This window comes from Cryptomeria japonica, chromosome 11 (assembly GCF_030272615.1).
Source record: "Cryptomeria japonica chromosome 11, Sugi_1.0, whole genome shotgun sequence".
NCBI lineage: Eukaryota > Viridiplantae > Streptophyta > Pinopsida > Cupressales > Cupressaceae > Cryptomeria > Cryptomeria japonica.
In genome coordinates this window covers 708,029,076-708,038,870 of record NC_081415.1, presented here as the reverse complement: position 1 = coordinate 708,038,870, position 9,795 = coordinate 708,029,076, and positions in this window count along the sequence as shown.

The following is a 9,795-nucleotide window of genomic DNA, read 5'->3' as shown; positions in this document are numbered from 1 at the left end:
AAAGTCTGTAAAACGGTGATAACGTGTGATGGGTTATCAGCTGCCATGAAATCAGTGAAAATGGACGATGGAGAATGTCTTGAGATTGGATCAAGACTGTTGCAATTAATGGAGTGTTCTCAATGGTCAGGATTGAATCGTTTGAATTCCTTAACCTAACAGGTTTAGGGTTTAGGGTTTATGCTATTGACCTATCTATTTTCCTATAAGGTCGATGTTGTTGCCCTTTCCGAGGTTGTTGGCAAAAGTTGTGTGTGTGTATCCAAGAGAAGGGATACATGATTCTTGCCAGACCAAAAGGAGAGAAGTGATACCTGCAGAGTGTAAGTATAGAAGATGAAGAGGAGCTTAAGCGGATCTGCATTGGCATTGAGTGTTGTTACTAGATCATTGTAATACCTGTTGATCTCTAACCACCTCAACAGATGGAAAATCCCTTAACAGGTTAGCCTTAACCGACTTGCTGTAAATCATTTAACAGGGTAATTCAAAGCTATTGAGTTCTTAATCCTTTAGCTATTGAGTTCTTGAAATCCTCTAACAAGGTAACCTTTAACAGGGTTTAACCCTTAACTGGGTATTCTAGCCATCCCTTAACTGGGTGATCCCTAACAGGATCGGTTCCTAGAAGAACCTATTGTAATGTCTCTAACCGGACAAGGCTCCTAACAAAGCGGACTTCTAAAGAGTTCAAAAACAGCTCATGGGTATTCATCCCCATCGTGGTTTTTCCCAATTGGGTTTCCACATGAAAAATGTGTGTGTCATGTGTGATGCTTTTATCTTGTGATGCTTTCCTATTGTCTATCAAGCATGTGATGGTTCTGTGTTTTATGCCTGTCAATAAAACATGTTGAACTAGCTGTTATTATGATCTGATGATATATTACTTGTTTATGCATAAGGGTGAAATTGTAGTGTAGCCTTGAGTTTAGTGAAAAGCTAAGTGAGTAACCAATTAATGCTTGTCTTATTCATTCTTAGCTTTACCGATTGCACTCTATCTCAAACCGGTGTCACTGTTTACCAGTCATTTGAAATGTTTGTTGTCAAATCGGTTTAGGACTATATTTTTGTCTATACTGATTCACCTCCCCCTCTTAGTATCGGGTTAGTACTATCCGTTCATCATTGAGTTATCAATTGGTATCAGAGCAACCTCCAGGTCCTCTATGCTATAAGCTTAACCGCTTAAGGTAAAGATCCCAGTCTAATGATGAAGAGGGAAGGTCCAAAGTTTAATAGAGAAAATTTTAGTATATGAAAAGACAGAATGAAGATATACATCAGAAGCATGGGTGCTCAACACTGGAGCTATGTTGAGACTACCTATGTTGCTCCTACCGGTACCCTTACCGATGACCAAAAGAGAGAGATGTAGGAGAATGGGCAAGTCATGGAAGCCCTGATTAGTAGCTTATTTGACATTGAGTTTATTGATGTTCAAGATAAGGTAAATCCCAAGGAGGTATGGGATACTCTTGAAAATATCTATGGCGGTGATGAGCATGTAAAACAGGCTAAGGAAGAAAGCCTTAGAGGGAGGTTTGAAGATATGTGGATGGTTGAAGGTGAGACCATTCAATAGTATGGAATAAGAATCAAAACCATTATTGGAGATATCAAGAATGCAGGTGGTAAAATAGAAGATGCCACTGTGGTAAGCAAAGTCCTGAGATCCCTATTGCTGGTCTATGCAATAAGGCTTGCTGCAATTCAAGAGCTAAGATCAATAGACAAGACTAAGGTATCCCTAGACTCCATCATTGCAAAGTTGACAGCCTATGAGCTAAATAGTTTCGATGACAGTTTCAAAAGACTGAATCAAATATTAAAGCTTCTGCAGTACCATCCAGAAAAAGAAAAGAAGCTAGCACTAGTGGTGAACCAAGACAGGGCAGAGAAATGGTTAATGAGGAGATTCTGATGGCATTTGAAGCTCTCCTTTCCAGGAAACTTCCTAAAGGAACTGACAAATACAGAGGTAAGCTACCTTTGAAATGCTTTTCTTGTAACCGGATAGGACATATTGCTGTAAACTATCCTAATAGCGACAACAAGGACAAACTGGAAAGGTTCAAGAAATTCAAAGGAGGAAACCAAAGAAACTGTTTTGTGGCAGTTGATGAAGGTGTCACAGATGAAGAAAATGAATATATTGTGTTTGTTACTGTCAAGGAAGATGTGTCGGACAAGAAGGCTCTTGTCTCCTGGTTTGATAATTCTGATGAGTGGATCATTAACAGTGGCTGTTCTCACCATATGACTGGTGACCGGAGCAAGTTTTTATCATTGGAGGAGTATGATGGTGGTGTGGTTCGCTTTGGCAATGATGCACCATGCATGGTCAAAGGCAGAGGGTCCATCTCTCTGAATGGAAATAGTAGTGCTGACAATGTGTATTGGGTTGATGGTCTTAGACACAACCTTCTGAATGTTGCCCAGCTGAATGACAGTGGCCTCACTTTGGAATTCAAGAATGGAGTTTGTAGAATCAAAGGAAAGGATGGTGAATTGGTGGCCACTGACATGCAGACCAAAAGTAACCTATTTCAACTAAATGCAAATATAAGTACATGTCTTATGGCTAAATTTGATGATAGCTGAATATGGCATAGGAGACTCTGCCATGTAAACTTTGATAACATTGTGAAGGCTGGTAAGATCAAGGCAGTTAGAGGGTTGTCGATGCTAAGCAAACCGGATAATACCTTGTGCAGAGAGTGTCAATTGGGGAAAATGTCTTCCTCGACCTTTAAAGGTAAATCTTTCACTGCTGACAACTTGCTTGATCTTGTGCATACTGATTTGTGTGGTCCTATGAAAACTAGAAGTGTGCAGGGTGATAGGTACTTCATGATTTTCACTGATGAGTTTGTAAAGTTCAAAGCTTTTAGAGCATTAGTGGAGAAGGAAAGCGGTAAAAGGATCAAGTGCCTGAGAATTGATCAAGGAGGTGAATTCACTTCTGGTGAATTCAACAAGTATTGTGAAGAACATAGCATCAAGAGGCAATTGTCTACCCTCGGGACTCCACAATAGAATGGCCTAGCAGAGAGGAATAACTGGACTATGGTTGAAGAAGCTAGAACCATGTTGATTCAAGGAAAGGTAGCTCGCACCTTTTGGAGAGAAGCGATGAGCACTGCAGTCTACACAATGAACCGGGTACTCATCAAGAAAGGTAAGGATAAAACTCCTTATGAGTATTGGACCGGTAAGACACCTATGGTCAACTACTTTAGAGTGTTTGGTAGAAAATGTTACATCAAGAGGAATGAACACTAGAGCAAATTTGATGCGAAATGTGATGAGGGAATATTCCTAGGATATTCCACCAAGAGCAAAGCTCTCAAGTGTTTCAACAATAGGACTTAGAGAATTATGGAAAGCATCGATGTAAGAGTTGATGAAACCTCTGAGAAAACTGAGGAAACCGACAGTGAGCAAGCGGTAAACGAACCGGTTGCAACCTTCTGGGAACCGGTTGACAGCCAACTGAGTACTAGTAACAATGTTCCTACACCGACAAATGTAGATGTTGATACTCATGGAGATGAGGATGAAGAAAAAAAGCAAGAGGAATCTATCAAGACCATTCCTCGGTATGTGAAGCTGAATCATGATCCTAAGCAGATCATAGGAGATAAGGATGCAGGAATCCTTACAAGAAGAAAGGTTAGAGAAAACTCTTGTATGATCTCTAAATTTGAGCCTAAATCATTCAAAGAGGCACATAAGGATGAAGACTGGATCAAAGCAATGGAAGAGGAACTTGACCAGATAGAGAAAAATGGTACATGGTCTTTGGTACCCAAACCAGAGCACAAAAATGTCATTGGTACTAAGCTAAATGAGGATGGCATAGTGATTGGGAACAAAGCCAGATTGTTGTGCAAAGGATATGCTCAAGAAGAAGGAGAAGACTATGGAGAAACCTTTGCTCCTGTAGCCAGATTGGAAGGAGTCCGTATGCTTCTTGCATATGCAGCTTTTAAAGGTTTCAAAGTATATCAAATGGATGTAAAATCTACATTCCTAAGTGGTGTACTTGAAGAGGAGGTGTATATTGAGCAACCATATGGGTTTGCCCTATCTGAAGACAGTGACATGCTATGTAGGCTACATAAAGCCTTATATGGACTAAAGCAAGCACCTAGAGCATGGTATGAATGTCTGCATTCCCATCTTGTGAAGACTGGATTTGAGAGAACAAGTGAAGATAGTAATATATACTTGAAGTCTGAAGGAGATTAGATCCTGATCTGTGAGGTATTTGTTGATGACATTATCTTTGGTGGAGATGACAAGATGAGTCATGAGTTTGCAGATGAGATGAAGAAAGAGTTTGAAATGTCACTCATAGGGGAGATTAAATTCTTCATTGGACTGCAGATCCAGCAGATGGAGGATGAAATCTTTATCACTCAGTCCAAGTATGTCAAAGAGGTGTTGAGGACCTTTGGCATGGAAGATAGCAAACCGGTTGGTACTCCGATGGTGACCGGTTGTAAATTATCTAAAGAAGATGACTCAGAATTGGTTGATGAGAAGGAATACCGATCAATGATTGGTAAGTTGCATTATGTAGTGCATAGCAGACCAGATATTGCACATGCAGTTGGCATTACTGCAAGATTCCAGAAAAGCCCAAGAGAATCTCACCTGGTTGCAGCCAAGTGGATTCTTAGGTATCTGAAGGGAACTATTGACTATGGATTGTGGTATCCTTATAGCAAGGATTTCAACCTGAAAGTATACATAGATGCTGATTGGGCAGGCAATATAGATGACCGGAAAAGCACAACCGGTGGTGCATTCTTTCTTGGTGGTAGACTGGTCTCATGGATGAGTAAGAAGCAGAGTTGTATCTCTCAGTCTACAGCGAAAGCAAAGTATGTTGCAGCTTTCATGAACTGCACTCAGATAATTTGGATGAAGCATGTATTAAATGGCTTCAAAGTTCCTATATCTGAACCGGTAAGTATATTTTATGACAATACTAGTGCAATTAATATCTCCAAGAATCCGGTTTTATATTCTAGAACCAAGCACTTTGAGCTTAAGTATAATTTCTTAAGGGAAAAGGTTCAGAACAAAGAGATTGCACTGGAACATGTTTCCAGGAAGGAGTAGTTAGCAGACATATTCACCAAGCCTCTCCCAAAGACTACATTTATGTACTTAAGAGGTGAATTAGGGGTGTTGCCCCTTTAGGAGGTAAACTAAAAGCATATGCTCCACATCAGTCAGGTATTGCATAGTCAAATTTATTTTGGATTTGTGTGTTGAAGGATGCTACTCCTCAGGGGGAGCAACATAATGGAACAGGGAAGCTTGTGCCTCCACTTTGGCATTTTTGTCAAAGGGGGAGAAGATGTGAAGCAGAGAGATATCTTTGTATATTGCCATCAATGCCAAGGGGGAGATTGTTGGCATTATGTGAATTGGTATGAGGACATAATGACATTGTATGTTGTCATTGATGTCAATATGCTGAAGAGGTGAGAACTGGCATATGAAAGAACTGACATAACACTATGAACCGACATTTGTGCCAAAGTGAAGCGGTGTGCTTGTTCAAGGTGAACCGACACATGGAAGCGTTGTATGACTACCGGTTGGTACTCTCAACTTCAGGGTTTCCAGTTGAAGTGCTTCAAGCCTGTGTGGCTCAACTGGTGAAATTGTGTGATGAGTTAGCATTGTAACAAAGAATAGATCACGTTGCCATGTTAGCCTTGTGCGCGTGAAGGATCTTGCATGAAGGAGATTGTTCCTATCTACCTCGAGAATATGCAAAGTCTGTAAAATGGTGATAACGTGTGATGGGTTATCAGTCGTCATGAAATCAGTGAAAATGGACGATGGAGAATGTCTTGAGATTGGATCAAGACTGTTGCAATTAATGGAGTGTTCTCAATGGTCAGGATTGAACAGTTTGAATTCCTTAACCTAACAGGTTTAGGGTTTAGGGTTTATGCCATTGACCTATTTGTTTTCCTATAAGGTCGATGTTGTGTCTCTTTCCGAGGTTGTTGGCAAAAGTTGTGTGTGTGTATCCAAGAGAAGGGATACGTGATTCTTGCCAGACCAAAAGGAGAAAAGTGATACCTGCAGAGTGTAAGTGCAGAAGATGAAGAGGAGCTTAAGCGGATCTGCATTGGCATTGAGTGATGTTACCAGATCATTGTAATACCCGTTGATCTCTAACCACCTCAACGATTGGAAAATCCCTTAACAGGGTAGCCTTAACCGGCTTGCTGTAAATCATTTAACAGGGTAATTCAAAGCTATTGAGTTGGAAATCCTTTAGCTATTGAGTTCTTGAAATCTTCTAACAAGGTAACCTTTAACAAGGTTTAACCCTTAATTGGGTACTCTAGCCATCCCTTAACCGAGTGATTCCTAACAGGATTGGTTCCTAGCAGAACCTATTGGAATGTCTCTAATCGGACAAGGCTCCTAACAGAGCGGACTTCTAAAGAGTTCAAAAATAGCTTGTGGGTATTCATCCCCACCGTGGTTTTTCCCAGTTGGGTTTCCACGTGAAAAATATGTGTGTCGTGTGTGATGATTTTATCTTGTGATGCTTTCCTATTGTCTGTCAAGCATACGATGGTTTTGTGTTTTATGCTTGTCAATAAAACATGTCGAACTAGCTGTTATTATGATCTGATGATAGATTACTTGTTTATGCAAAAGGGTGAAATGGTAGTGTAGTCTTGAGTTGAGTGAAAAGCTAAGTGAGTAATCGGTTAATGCTTGTCTTAGTCATTCTTAGCTTTACCGGTTGCACTCTGTCTCAAACTGGTGTCACTGTTTGCCAGTCATTTGAAATGTCTACTGTCAAACAAATTTAGGACTGTATTTTTGTCTGTACTGATTCATCCCCCCTCTTAGTACCAGGTTAGTACTATCCATTCATCATTGAGTTATCAAATTGTTGTTAAAGAAAAATGGGAGGATTACAATGTATATGTTTACAGTAAGAGGAGCAACTAAGACAATGAACCAATGACACAGGAGTAAACAATGTGCATTATTTTTGTCTCAAAAAAGAGATATTTGGTTCCAAAATTGACACAAAAGACTATAGATAAGACAATAGAGCAATGCAAAAGATGTATTCTCAAATTTATTGTAGAAACAGGGGTGAGCATAAATGGTACAAAATAAATGATATAATTCAGAGATTGACAGAGGCAAAGTGCTAGACAATATGCAACAAAAGTTTTCTACTAATTCTATTTTTCTATTGTAGGTATTAATTGCATTTCTCATATGTATTTGAATTCAAGATGGTTGCAGTTGAAATGGTGAAGATTGGTAAAGTCAATTCAAATATTTACAGAAGATACCTTCCAACCCCAAAGTGGCAAATTGCAAATGTTAGAATCAAAATGGGAAATAATGTTTTGCGCAAACCAACAAACAACCTCAATTTACACCTTCAACATAAAATAAAAGAGGAATTGTATCAGTAACATAATTCAAGTAATAACTTTCTGCCATGCATAGGCATGTTGCCATTTTTGTATTTTCAAATTTCCTGATTATCAAGGTGATTTGTATGAAAGAGCTTTGAAAAGAGAAAATACCTTATTAACAATTACAGAGGCTTATAATTACAAACATCAGATTTGGGGAATTCAAATAGATTGATGGGATAAATTAGAAGAAAAATATAAACTTTATGCCTTCCATTAATTAACATATGTAATTTATTTGTATTTTTTTGGTTCTAATTTTCCATTCTTCTACAAAAGAAAAGGGTGATACAAATTGGGCTATTGTTGAGGCATTCTAAGCAATGATTAGCAAATTCAATATTAACTGATAACCATTTTTTTCTCACAATGTGATGATTGATCACAAAAATCGATAGCTTCATTTCATTGATTGGGGGCTTGCAAAATTCTATCATCTAGGAAAAGAATATAGTGTTCGTGCTAAATAATTTTTATAGCTGATTTGTGTTGGTGAAATGTTATAAAATTCAAGTGAGAAAATTGGATAAAAGCTATAATTTAAAAATCAACATATATTATTGTTTAGATTGTACAGTAATCTAAGCACAATAATTTTAAAAAAGAAAAGAAACATAAGAAAAATAGACTTCTCATATAGTCTCTTCATTTCAAAGTAGGCTTTTAAAATTTTAAACACTGTAGCTGCCAACGCTTACTGGAGTGAAGAGAGTAAGTTAAAATGGTATAGTAATGTGAAAATCATGACCAACAGGCAAACAAAAAGATACTAGGTGTTGCGCTTTTTACTTGGCTTTGTTGTCACATAGTCATGTCTTAATCCTTGGTGAATTTATTGTGAACTTGCAACTAGATAGTCAGAAGGGTTTAAAACATAAAAGAAAATCACATCTTGATCAACTTCTAACCAACTTACAACACCAAAGCGCAGTTAAATGGTGGCAGTAAGAGGAAATTAGCACCCAAGTTTAAGTGGAAGTCTTGTCACATTTTTTGATGCCATGACCGCTAAATTTTATTTTTTTGTCCTACTTGCTTGTCGTGCAAAGAGCAACTTGAAATTTTCAACGCTACAATTAAGGTTTTAAAACATAGAATCATTCAATAGTAAGTGCTATATTATCTCAGTCAAACTATTTGGAAAACAACAGGTTTAAAGGCAGGAAAGGGTCAATCTTAGAGTATTTGGAGTGTATTATCTCCAGGATAAAAAAAAATAGGGGTTCCTCTTATCCGAACCCTAAAAACTGCCGTTGGAGGGCTATAAATGTGTCTTAGACATATTGATTGGAAGCATGATGAAGAGCTGAAACACATAGGTTGGAAACATAGAGAAGCACAAACTTACTCTACAAAAATTATGATTCAAAGGTTAAAGTCCATTCATTGTGTTTGTGTGTAGTGAAGGATGGTAGATTCAAAGTTTATGTTGCACAAACCATTTATAGCTGTTATTGTTATGAGAATTTAACTCCGGTAAAGAACATCCCACAAAAAAATTATCCCTATAATCAGATCTTATACAATGAAAACTGGGCAATGGTCTCTGAAACAAAAGGGCTTTTACGGGAAACTACATAGAACAAAAATTCGACTATCAATCAGTGATTTAGGGCTAAAAAATATTAGCCAAACCAGTTAATAGCTAAAAAAAACCATATTTATGGTCATCAAGCTAACTAACCAAATACAACAAACAAAAACGAAGAATTAAATTAAATGCATACTTACGTTAGTTCAAGACAAGGATTACAATTTAGAATGCCTAGATTTATGTGTGCTCTCCTACTGTCTTGAAAACTATCTTGATGAATGTTTTCCCTTAAATTTCTGTCCTGAAAGATTATTACTGAATAACACAAATATTTAGACTCCAACTGGTATTTACTAATGCCAGCTGCAATCTTAATGTTCACATTAAAAACTTGCCCATGCTCATTTTGACAAAATAAACTATCTGCAAAATTTTATGAGAAACAAATAACTATTTATTGGGTGTACTATCTGAATTATAAGGATGATTGAAATAATAGATTGAAGCTCTCAAGGGCTCTGATAATTGGCATGCAACTCCTGTAGTAGTGCTATGAGATGAACAACAAAAGAAGTTAAACCTTAAAGAGAATATATATGCAGAGAGCTATTGCCCTTTTCACATACAAATGTTTATAACAGAGTGTTTTGTTTCACATTTGCAGAGCTTAATAAACCTTTGGACAACAGATTTGTTCACACAAAAAAATCATTTATGTTCTCTCTTTTAGGGGACACAAAATATAGAAGACATAGGTGGTACGAGAAGCCA